A 12060-nucleotide genomic window follows, 5' to 3' on the forward strand; every position below is an offset into this window, starting at 1 on the left:
GGAACTATGCAGTACATGAGGCGGCGGTTCTAAATCCTCTCTTGCGCTAGCGTGAACCTCAAGTAACTAGCTTCTGCTTCTTGTGTGCTTTTGAAGCCTTTATGGCCGGCGTCCAAGAACCGCTCCACTTGCACCTGATACTCGGTCCACTCATCGTACACTCACGAAACCTTCCCTATGTACATGACATAGCACTGCTTCTTTGCCATCAAGGATCCAGGTACCTGTTAGAGATGCATCCTCATCAAGAGAATCTACAATAATATGCAACAAAATATACTTGAGCAACACAAAAAAGAAAGGTGCAAATAGATGCAACATACAGTAAACTTAAATAATCAACGCAGTTTCATCGTATGCAAACTAATTAACTAGAGGTACGCATGTCATTGTACCCAAACTAACAAAGTAGCGTTAGGCAAGTTCGGTAGGGATCACGGACATCACAAAGTTTCATCACTATAGAAAGTATACAAGTTCAACCGACACATCATCATCGTCGGAATCATCAATCACTAGAAGTTCCATCCATCCATATCATCGAGGATGCACACTAGCTTCTTGAATGGCGTCAGGTCCTAATGTTGCATGCCTATGCGAGTTCGGACGTCATGTGGTGGAACATCCTCTTCTATTTGATGACTTCTTTCATGATGATCGTTGCGATGTCCCTCTGCATGCGAAAGAAGTCATCTCTGAGTTTATAATCCGATTCTCCTAGGGATTCTACCGATTTGCGGATATGATCATCACTTCTGTTTGTCATGCGAAGCTGTTGGTGATACCTTCTGAACTCCATCATGAGATGGAGGAGGTAGAATCCATCATTCTTACTTGCTTTCGGTTGATGGATGCCACAAAAGTTAGTTATATGCGAGAAACCCGGCTTGCGGTTCCTTTGTTTCCTGATGTCGATGTGGCCACCCCTCAAGCTGAAGCCGTGGAGAGCAAAATCTAGAATATTCATTATGTGGGTGTAGTCCTTCTTTTTGTAGTTTCTGGAAGGGTCGAAATACACGATGTGGGAGACTCGCACTCCCGCGTAAAGGATGATAAGGATGGCGCGCCCATTGCTGCGAGAAAAAACACCTCAAATTATTCTCCATATAAGTGAGAAGAAATGATTGAAATGTACGAAAGGGTTGTCCGGCACTGACTTACTTTGGATGATAAGGCAGGATGACCGTTGCCTTGTCCTTATTCCTTATCATGAAGTTTTCGATGTACTCCCTAGAAGTTTTATGCTCAAAGTCACTGACACTCAAGGACTCATGCATGTAGTATGGATCCGCCACACATATTTGCGAGATTTGTTCTCTCGTGATGATGGAGTTCATATGTAGCGCAAAAAGGCGGACGGTTCTAAAAACAAGCCACCTTATCAGAAACATCTCGAAGAGGTGCTCAAACCGCAGGAAGAACACCTCCACGGGTCATGTGTCGACGTAACACTTCCCCTTAGGCACACGAACCATGTATAGCTGATATCCTAGATCCTTCAAGGCTAGTAGGCTTCTCTCAGTCGACAGCACATGGTCGTGCAGTCTCCCGAGATCCCTTGATATGCCCTCTAGTGGTTTTGACGGTAGGATCGGCTCGCCCGTGACATGTGTCGGAGTGATGGGCCACGGGTAGCCTCAACCGAGTCCCTTGGCACATCAAAACTTTGGGTCGGCTTCGTCCCATAGAAACCCCAGTTAAAAGTGCCGGCCTCTGGGGGCCGGCTATCTCCGAGGCCGGCCACCGGAGGACGGCCAAAGCACCAAAAGACGGCATTAGGAGCGGCCGGCTCCAGCAGGCCGGCTCCCAGAGAGGGCGGCCATCCAGCGCCCTCAGAGTCTGAGCCCCCATCAAGAGTACAAGATAGTGCATGGCTACAGTGGAGCACGATGCTCCCGAATCCCAGAGCCGGCGTGGCTACAGTGCTCCGTACAGGCGGAGATCTCCGTGCGACGGGGCACCGTGCCATGTCCCCCCCTGATGTCGCCCCGAGCAGGCGGAGTCCTGTTCCCCACGACGACCTGTCGGTACAGCCTGCCAGCGGAAGGCCCCATCAGGCAGTGACGCCGTAGAAGATGGCAGAAGCCCAATCAGCCGGGCTCGGGGAGGGCCGGCTTCCAGCAGGCGGCCGTCCCTCGCCTCGAGGCAAGCACGCCATTAAGCTGATGAGACCGGGTGTGGCTACAGTTGTCTCCCACCAGACGGTGGGACTGTGGCCACACTGGGATGACCAAGCCCTCGTCATCAATGACACGGCTACAGTAAGCAGCCACCAACCAGTCGATAGGGCCCACCAGGCAGCGGGCCCCAACGGTCGGCGGAGAAGCCGGATGCCGGAGACACTGACAGCCGGCACCCAGACGTATTACCATTGTACCCCTGGGGGGTAGGCCTATATAAACCCCCCAGGGCACCCATGCAAAGGGTTCCAACCCATATAGAGCTAGCCAGTTACCTAGGATAGGGAAGAGCTAGCCTTGCCTTCTCCTACCTCTAGACACAGCTCAAGGAGCAACTTGTATCACTAGTGCCATAGTGATCATGCAGAGACCCCGCAGAGCAGGAGTAGGGGTATTATCTGCACGGAGAGCCCCCAACCTGGGTAAAGTTCGTCGGCGTACTTGTCTACGCCTTATCCCGCTTCCAGGCACCGACGACGTTCTACTCGCTCCCACCATGATAAGCCATCCATTGGCATATGTCGCATCCAACCCCCGACATTTGGCGCCCACCATGGGGCGAGGTGCACCATCTTCCGGAGATCTGCTCTGGACGGGAACCCTGTTCCTTCCTGGCGAGCAAAGCCAGCCCAGCACGCCTGACGGCGTCAGCCCCGATGCGCTGCACGGCGCGGAGATCGCCTGCCCGGCGAGCTGCCTCGCCGACCTCGTCGGCGAGGTCGACCTCTCCGACGAGCCGGCCTCCAGCGCAGGCACTAGCTGCCCCGAGAGCCGCCTCGTCAGCCTCCTCGACTAGCTCCATGTCACCAGCGAGCCTGCCGTGGACCTGGAGTCTGTTGGCTCCGCTGATCCGATGATCTTCGACTCCGACACGGCGTCGTTCGATGCGTTCCCCACCAACGTGGTGGTCTACGACGAGCCGCCTCCTCGCGAGCACAGCAGCGGGAGCACCGTCACGGAGGTGCTCGTCATCACCAGCAGAGAGCACTCGGACGAGAATGCTCGAGACCCCCTCGATGCGACTTTGCGCGACCTAACGGCGCCCATCCCCGAGGGCGCGGATGCTGAAGTGCTGGAGGCACGTCGCATCCAGCTCCTTGAGAGCGCTGGCCGCCTGGCCAGCATGCGCCGTCTCTCGGACGCCTACCGGCGTGAGATGGATCGAGCCGTTGGTGGCACGCTGGCTCCTGAAGGGCCTAGCCGCCTCGGCACGGTTCGACAGCGTGGCGCGACCGTCGCCAGCATGTTCGGGGCAGAGCACCCCATCTACGCCACGCCGGCGGAGAACATCCGGGCCACCCAGGCAGTGACGAATGAGCTGGACAAATGCGATGGCAATGAGCGCCGCCACATGACGGAGCGAGTCCAGCAGCTCCTAGACGCGGCCGCCGCGCAGCATGAAGCCGCCTGCCGCGCTGAACCTCCATCCCGACAAAACAACGAGCCGCCCCCTCGCCAAGATCATGGGGCGACATCCCGGACGCCGACTAGTGGCGCCCACAGAGAAAAAGGCAATGAGCCAGCTGCCAGCCGCAGCCGGACGCGCCTCTCCATCGAGCGAGACGAAGACATCCGCCCACATGCGGTGGAGCGGCGAGGCGACCTGCCACCTCCCCCGCCTCATGGAACCAGGCACCCCACTCCACCTCCTGTCACGCACCCGACACTCGGCGACCGCCTTGGCCGCCGAGAGGGAGTCGGAGAGAATGACGCCCGTCATCGGACCGATCACCTCAACCGATCCCTGGCGCTAGAAGAAGAAGACGCGCTGGGCCCGCCCTGTTTTGGCCCTCGAATCTGAGATGAGCCCTTCCCCAAAGGGTTCACTCTCCCACGAGATACGCCCAAGTACACCGGCTCCGTGAAGCCGGAGGACTGGCTGGTCGATTACTCCACAGCCGTCAGTATAGCAAATGGCAACAAGCGCGTTGCCGTGAAATACGTCCCTCTCATGCTTCAGGGGACGGCCCGGACGTGGCTCAACAACCTAAAGCCCCGCAGCATCAACAGCTGGGTAGATTTCACCGAGGCCTTCATCCGCAACTTCACCAGCACGTACAAGCGGCCTCCCAAGCCCCGACAGCTCTCCTTGTGCGTCCAAGGGCCCAGCGAATCGACTCGTGAGTACCTCACGCACTCGGCTGAGCTGCGCAACTCCTGCGAAGGCGTGCACGAGGTGCAGGCCATTGAGTACTTCACCACCGGGTGCCGAGAAGGCACCCTCCTCAAGCACCGGCTTCTCTGCGACGGGCCTGCAACTCTCGACGAACTATTAATCATCGCTGACAAGCACGCCACGACCGACTCCTCCATGAAGGTGGAGATCTTAGTCGATGCATCCGGCAAGGTGGCACCTCAGGCTCCTCGGACTCCGGCTGGCGAGACCAGTCGGAGGCAGCCCCCAAGCGACAACAAGCGGAATGCCACCCAGCCGACTTCCAACAGCCGGCAGGTGGCGACAGTCGAGGATCAGTAGCCGGAGGGGCAGCCAACACCCAAGCGTCAGAAGGGCGGCAAGCCCAACTGGCTGCCCGCCTTCTCGTACGAGCAGACCCTTGATGCTCCCTGCAAGTTCCACAGCGGCGCAAAGCCATCCAACCACACCACTCGGAAGTGTCATTGGCTCACCAGGATTGCTAAGGGAGATGTCCTCCTACCTCCTCCGCCTGCCGGCCCACCGCCTCCTCCGCCCCAGCAGCCGGCGGCCCGGCCAGTCGACGCCATTCAAGATGAGTATCCTGCAGAGCACAGAGCCTATGTTGTGTTCACTAGTGTGGCCAACGATAGGCGCAGCAGACGGCAACAATAGCAAGAGGTGCATGCAGTAACCTCAAGCACCTTAGAGTTCATGCACTGGTCCGAGAAGCCCATCAGCTGGACTAGGGCCGACCATCCAGAAGTAATGCCTTCCCCCGGTTCCTATGCCTTAGTCCTGGATGCCACCCTTGCAACGAAAAGGTGAGCAGCACGCTTCTCCAGGGTCTTGATAGATGGCGGCAGCAACATAAATATCATGTACCGCGACACAATGGAGAAGTTGGGAATCAAGCAGAAACAGCTCCTCCGCAGTTGGACTGTATTCCATGGCATTGTCCCTGGCCTTTCCTACTCACCAATCGGCAATACCCAGATTGATGTCCTCTTTGGGGACAAGAATCATTTCCGCCGAGAGCTAGTTTGGTTTGAGGTGGTGGACCTAGAGAGCCCTTACCACGCACTACTTGGCCGACCTGCCCTGGCCAAGTTCATGGCGGTCCCCCACTATGCCTACCTCAAGATAAAGATGCCGAGTACCAAGGGAATCCTGACCGTAGTTGGAGATTACAAGAAGTCAGCTGCTTGCACCGCAGACAGTAGCCGGCTGGCCGAGTCCCTCGTGATTGCAGCTGAGAAGCGGCTCCTAGATCGGGTGGTGGCCATGGTAGGCAAGAGCCGGAAATGTCACCCACCCCCAGGGAGTCGGACGTGGAGGGCTCGTTCAAGCCGTCAAAGGAAACCAAGAAGATACCCTTGGACCCAGAGCACCCGGAGGGGCACGCTGTCGTAGGTGCGAACCTAGACAGCAAATAGGAAAGCGAGCTCGTCGATTTCCTCCGTGAGAATTGGGACATATTTGCATGGTCTCCCAAAGACATGCCGGATGTTCCGACGGATTTCGCCGAGCACAAACTACGTGTCCGACCTGACGTCAAGCTGGCCAGGCAACCCTTGTGCCATCTGTCAGAAGAGAAGTGAAGAGTTGTTGGAGAAGAAATAGCCCGGCTTCTGGCAGCCGGATTCATCATGGACATGTTCTTTCCAGAATGGCTTGCCAACCTAGTCCTAGTGTTGAAGAAGAACAAGCAGTGGCGTATGTGTATTGACTATACCAGCCTAAACAAGGCCTGCCCCAAAGATCCGTTTGCCATACCAAGGATTGATCAAGTGATAGACTCCACAGCCGGATGCGAGCTGTTGAGTTTTTTGGATGCATATTCAGGCTACCACCAGATAAAACTGAACCCGGCCGACAGGCTGAAGACCGCCTTCATCACGCCATTTGGAGCCTTCTGCTACCTGACCATGACGTTCGTCTTGCGGAATGCCGGCGCCACCTTTCAGCGTCGCATGCAGAAGTGCCTCCTCAAGCAGCTCGGCAGAAATGCCCATGTCTATGTGGATGATGTAGTGGTGAAGACGGAGAAGCACGGCACGCTGCTGGAATATCTCAAGGAAACCTTTGAGAACTTGTGCCGATTCCAGATCAAGCTCAACCCGGAGAAATGCGCCTTTGGAGTACCAACCGGCTAGCTTCTTGGCTTCCTGGTCTCAGAGCGCAGTATAGAGTGCAACCCTGTGAAGATCAAGGCAATTGAGAGGATGGAAGTGCCCACCCGACTGCTGGACATGCAGAAATTCACCGGCTGCTTGGCATCAAATTAGCCGTTTCATCAGCCGGCTGAGCGAGAAGGCTCTTCCCTTGTACCAACTCATGATGAAGACCACTTTTTTCGAGTGGAACGACAAGGCGGACGAGGCATTTCTCCAACTCAAGAAGATGTTGGCAACTCCGCCTATCCTGGCGGCTCCGACTGAGAAGGAGCCCATGCTCCTCTACATTGCAGCCACCAGTCGGGTTGTCAGCATAGTCATGGTGGTAGAGCGCAAGGAGGAGGACAGAGCATTGCTGGTCCAGAGACCAGTGTATTACTTGAGCAAAGTACTGTCCGCCTCCAAGCAAAACTACCTGCACTACCAGAAGATGTGCTACGGCGTGCATTTTGCCGCCAAGAAGCTGAATCCTTACTTTCAAGAGCACCCGATAACCGTCGTCTGCACGGCTCCGCTTGCTGAGATCATTGGGAGTTGAGACACCTCTGTACGAGTGGCCAAGTGGGCTATTGATCTGGCCCCTTACACCATCTACTACCAGCCTCGCACCGCTATCAAGTCACAAGTGCTGTCCGACTTCCTCATCGACTGGGCCGAGACCCAGTACTTTCCGCCTGCACTAGACTCCACCCATTTGCGGATGCATTTTGATGGTTCAAAAATGCGCACCAGTCTGGGAGCCGGCGTCGTCCTCACCTCTCCCAAAGGCGACAAGCTCAAATACGTGCTGCAAGTCCACTTCGCCGCCTCCAACAACGTAGCTGAATATGAGGCACTAATACACGGGCTCCGGCTTGCCAAGGAACTCGGCATCCGCCGGATCCTGTGCTAAGGTGACTCTGACTTGGTGGTCCAGCAGTCGTCAGGCGACTGGGACGCCAAGGATGCAAACATGGCAAGCTACCGCTTCCTCATGCAGCAACTCAACGGATACTTTGACGGGTGCGAGTTCCTTCACGTGCCAAGAAATGACAACGAGCAAGCAGATGCCTTGGCACGGATCGGCTCCACCCGACAAGCAATACCAGCCGGCGTCGCCCTACGCCGCCTTCTCAAGCCATCTGTCAAGCCGTCTCCTGAATCAAATTCAATCTTTGTGCCGGCTTCCGAAGCAGTCGGATCTGACTTGACAGTCCTAGAGGCCGGCACGGGGATTTCGGCAGGTGGCCCGGGGACTTCTGCAGTCGCACCCGACTCGGGGACTCCAGAGCCCGGCCCGGGGACTCCAGCAGTCTGCCCGGGGACTTCTCTAGCACTGCAGGCGGAAGCAGCTGCCAACCCGCCACCTCCCGGCCCAACCGCCCTCATACAAGTTGCAGTAGTAGTAGTCGAAGAAATTATAGCGCCATCTTGGGCTCAGCCAATCCTCAAGTTCCTGGTGAATAAAGAGCCGCCGACTGATGAGATCTCAGCCCTACAAGTGCAAAGGCGAGCAACAGCCTACACCATAGTCAATAGAGAACTAGTGCGACGAAGCATCACCAGGGTTTATTAGCGCTGTGTGGAGCCGGACCAAGGCCAAGCAATACTCAGGGATATCCACCAAGGCGAGTGCGGCCACCACACGGCTTCAAGATCACTAGTGGCCAAGGCTTTCCGTCATGGATTGTTTTGGCCGACTGCTCTTGAAGAGGCTAAAGATCTAGTTCAGAAGTGCCAAGGGTGTCAGAGGTTTTGCTCCAAGCTACATCTGCCAGCTTCTGCGCTCAAGACCATTCCCATAGCCTGGCCCTTTGCTGTTTGGGGGCTGGATATGGTAGGACCATTTAGGACGGCCCGTGGTGGCATGACTCATTTGCTTGTCGTTGTGGACAAGTTCACCAAGTGGATAGTGGCAAAACCAATCAAGAAGCTGAATGGGCCGACTATCGTGACCTTCATCGCCGACATCACCACGCGATACGGCCTATTGCATAGCATCATCACCGACAACGACACCAACTTCGCCAAAGGAGCCTTGGCTCGTTTCTGCACAACACAGGGCATCCGCCTGGACTTAGTGTCCGTTGCCCACCCGCAGTCAAATGGCCACATGGAGCGTGCAAACGGCCTCATTCCCGGCCTCAAGCCTCGACTGGTCGAGCCTCTGGAGCGTTCGGCCGGCTGCTAGCTCGACGAGCTGACGGCCGTCCTCCGGAGCCTGCGCACAACCCCGAACAAGTCAACCGGCTTCACGCCCTTCTTCCTTGTCTACAGCGCCGAAGCCGTCATCACGGCAGACATCAAGTTCGACTCCCCAAGAGTCACCATGTACACCGAGGCGGACGCTAAGGAGGCGCGAGAAGACGGTGTCGACTTGCTGGAGGAAGGTCGGCTGTTGGCACTCAGCCGGTCGGCCATCTACCAGCAGAGTCTGTGCCGATACTACAACCGCAAAGTGAAGCCAAGATCCTTCCTGGAGGGAGACCTTGTGCTCCGGCTGATCCAGTGAACAGCCGGACAGCACAAGCTCTCGGCACCTTGGGAAGGCCCTTTCATCATCAGTAAGGTGTTGGGCAATGATTCCTACTATCTGATTGATGCCCAGAAGCCCAGAGCACGCAAGAGAGATGATTCAGGCAAAGAGAAGGAGAGGCCATGGAACGCAAACCTCCTCCGAAGGTTTTACAGTTGAAAGCAGTATGTATCACGCTACCTTTTGTACTATGTATAAAGACTCCGGGTCCCCGGAGAAGAGCTCGGGGACTACCCTCTTTTATCTATATGATAAGTGTTATGCCCATGAGAATGCGTAGTTTTATTTCTTCTGCCTAGCACCGGGTTCGACCAGTCGGCCCGGAGGCTCGCCGCCTTCTGCTATATGCCGCCTCCTGCAGCCGGACAAGTAGTGTGTTGGCACCAAAAAACTTCCTTTGTCAGAAGCCACAGCTCGCAGAGCGACTACGTGGCGGGCAAAGGTTGCAAATTAGTGCCCCACACAAAAAATGACTAAGGAAGAAACGCATATAGTAGAGGACGACATCGCACCTAGTCGTCCGGCTGCCGAGCAGCCGGTCGGCCGGCCTCTGCTTTTATTACCAACGCTCTGAATGGCTAAGTACTAGCCCTCCCACAAACAGCTAAAAATACTCAACCCAGCTGCAGTCCGCAGAGCGGCTGCTTGGCTGGCAAGAGAATAGCCAAGGGAGGGCGGCAAAGGAAAAAACCAAGGAGCAAAACTAAAGAAAAGCTAGAGGTTGGCACACCAAGCATAAGCAATGATAGAATATTTACAAGGATAAAGGCCTACCGGCCGACATTCAAACAAAGTTCGACATACACCCTACGGGTGGAACTGAAATTTAACCAAGTTGTTCAAGACTCTTGTAAAAACAGGGGAAAGAGAAAATCCTAAGGAGCAGCAGAAGGCTCCGGCTGGGTGGTGCCGGATGGCGTGGCAGAAGGCTCCGGCTGAGCGCTGGAGTCGGCTGTGCCGCCTGACGCAGCAGGCAGCTCCGTCTGGGCAGAAGAACCGGCAGGAGTAGTTGGGATGGTGGAAGGCTGGAGGACGGAGTCAGTGGCGTCCGTCGGAGGAACGGGCGGCTGGTCGATCCCTGCCTGGCCATCCCCAGTAGCAGTCGGCGCCTTGGCGCCCGGCTCGTTGCTTGAGGCCCGGTCAGGCTGGGGCTGACCGTCCGCCCCGACCTCCGGCATGTCGACGTCGCTCTCCTCCTCCTCCTCCTCCTCCTCCTCCTCCTCCTCCCCTTCTTACCCTTCATCACTAGAGTCGATGACTTCAGCCGAGTCTTCACTATCCTCTGGGTTCAGCCCAAGCCACTTCCGCAGTGCTTCGGTGCCTTCCTCGACCACCTCCGGAACAAAGAATCTGGTGTCGGTGAAGTCGGCGATCGCCGCCGCCCTGTTGATGAGTTCAGCATCCACCACCGCCAGCTCCTCCTGTGCCTCCAGCCGGAACGTGGTCAACTAGGCTAGATCTAGCCCAGGATACCACGCCTTGACGAATTCCAAGGCCCGGCGCGCCCCTGCCCGGGCTGCTGAACCCTTCCAGGCTTCCAGCCGGCCGGCTGCCACCGCCAGCTAGTCGGCAGTCCGACTTGGGGTGCGTGGGGCCGGCAGGTCGGGCTAGAGGGCGGAGACCGCCTAGGCCCTGATGCACTGTAGGCGCCATAGTATTTGATGGGCAGGCCGAAGGCGGGCCTGGATGCTAAGGATCTGCTCACCAAGAGTCCGGGGGGCGTCAGCCGCGATCTGCACGCCCTCCACCCGCCGCTCCTCGCCTGGGCTTCGATCATCTGGATCGCGGCAACAGAGTGGCCCGGGAAGAAGTCTGCTCAGGCAAAAGGAAAGAGAAAAGCGAAAGTTGTAAATAAGGGATCGGCCTAGATGAGGGCCGACAGTTCGAAACAAGAATCCAAGAGAATGAAGCTTACCGTCAACCAAGTCTTCAATACTGCTGAAGCAAGCCGTCATCTGGGCTTCCTTGTCGGCCCAGGCGGAACGCTCGACTTCAAACTCGGCGAGGAGGTCAGCCTCCTTTGTCTTCACCTCCACCTGGGCCGCCTTGAGGGCCTCCACCTGTTCAGCAAGCTGAGCGACCAGCCGGTCCTGCTGTTCGGCCAGCTTGCTGCACTCTGCCTCCTTGCCATGCAGGGCAGTGTTGGCTTCGCCCAGCTGCTGCTGCAAGGCGGCGTTGGCCTCTGAAGAAAGAAAGAAAAGGAAGAATATCAGTCAAGTGACAAAGCAGGTGCAGTTAACCGAGGAGATTCGGCCCGACTGCTCAGCAGTCGGCCCGAACCTCGGGGACTACACCCCGCGGGTGCGCTGGCGTGCCCCCGCAGAAGAAAGGAATCAAGGCTTGCTCCGGCTCTCCGACAGATGGCCGGTCTGCGTCTCCAGCTCCTGGACCCTGGAGTTGTAGGCGACCGCGTGGAGGTTGTGGTAGTCCTGGAGAGGGGAATGTCAGATAAAATCAACATTCAACTCCAACAAGATAAAGTTCCGGACCGCCTGCTCAGCAGCCGGCCCGAAACTTGGGGACTACAACAAGTGGGTGCGCTGGCGCGCCCCCACGAAAGTCGAAAAAAGATCAAAAGAAAGAAGAAACATGAAGCTTACATGGATAACAGCTTGCGATTCCAGGAACGCCTTGTTGCAGCGCCAGAGGGCTTCGGCTTCGGCCCGAAGCTTGGCCTGGACGTCGAGGGATGCTTGGTTCAGGGTGCCCGTCCCGCCTCCATGCACCCGGCCGGTCGGACGCAGTGCTGGATGCCTTGGTGTCGGGGGCCGACGAGCTCGCAGCTTTGGTTTGCAGAGGTCGCGGCGCCAAGGCCGCCTTCTCAAGACGGCAGCGCACGGGTGTGTGGACCTGAGGAATTAGGTCTGTCACCACCACATTCTCGGCCGGCGGCACTGGCAGCTCGGCCGACTGCTCGGCCCGCGGTTCACTAGTCGGAGGCGGCGGCGGCACGAAGACGTCAGGCATGGCCACGTCGCCGCCCTCCCTCTCCATGATGGGGAGCTCATTGCCGGCTCCCCTGGTTGTCGCTTCAAACTCCGGCGGAGGTGGCGC

This window comes from Triticum dicoccoides, chromosome 2B (assembly GCF_002162155.2).
Source record: "Triticum dicoccoides isolate Atlit2015 ecotype Zavitan chromosome 2B, WEW_v2.0, whole genome shotgun sequence".
NCBI classification, from domain to species: domain Eukaryota; kingdom Viridiplantae; phylum Streptophyta; class Magnoliopsida; order Poales; family Poaceae; genus Triticum; species Triticum dicoccoides.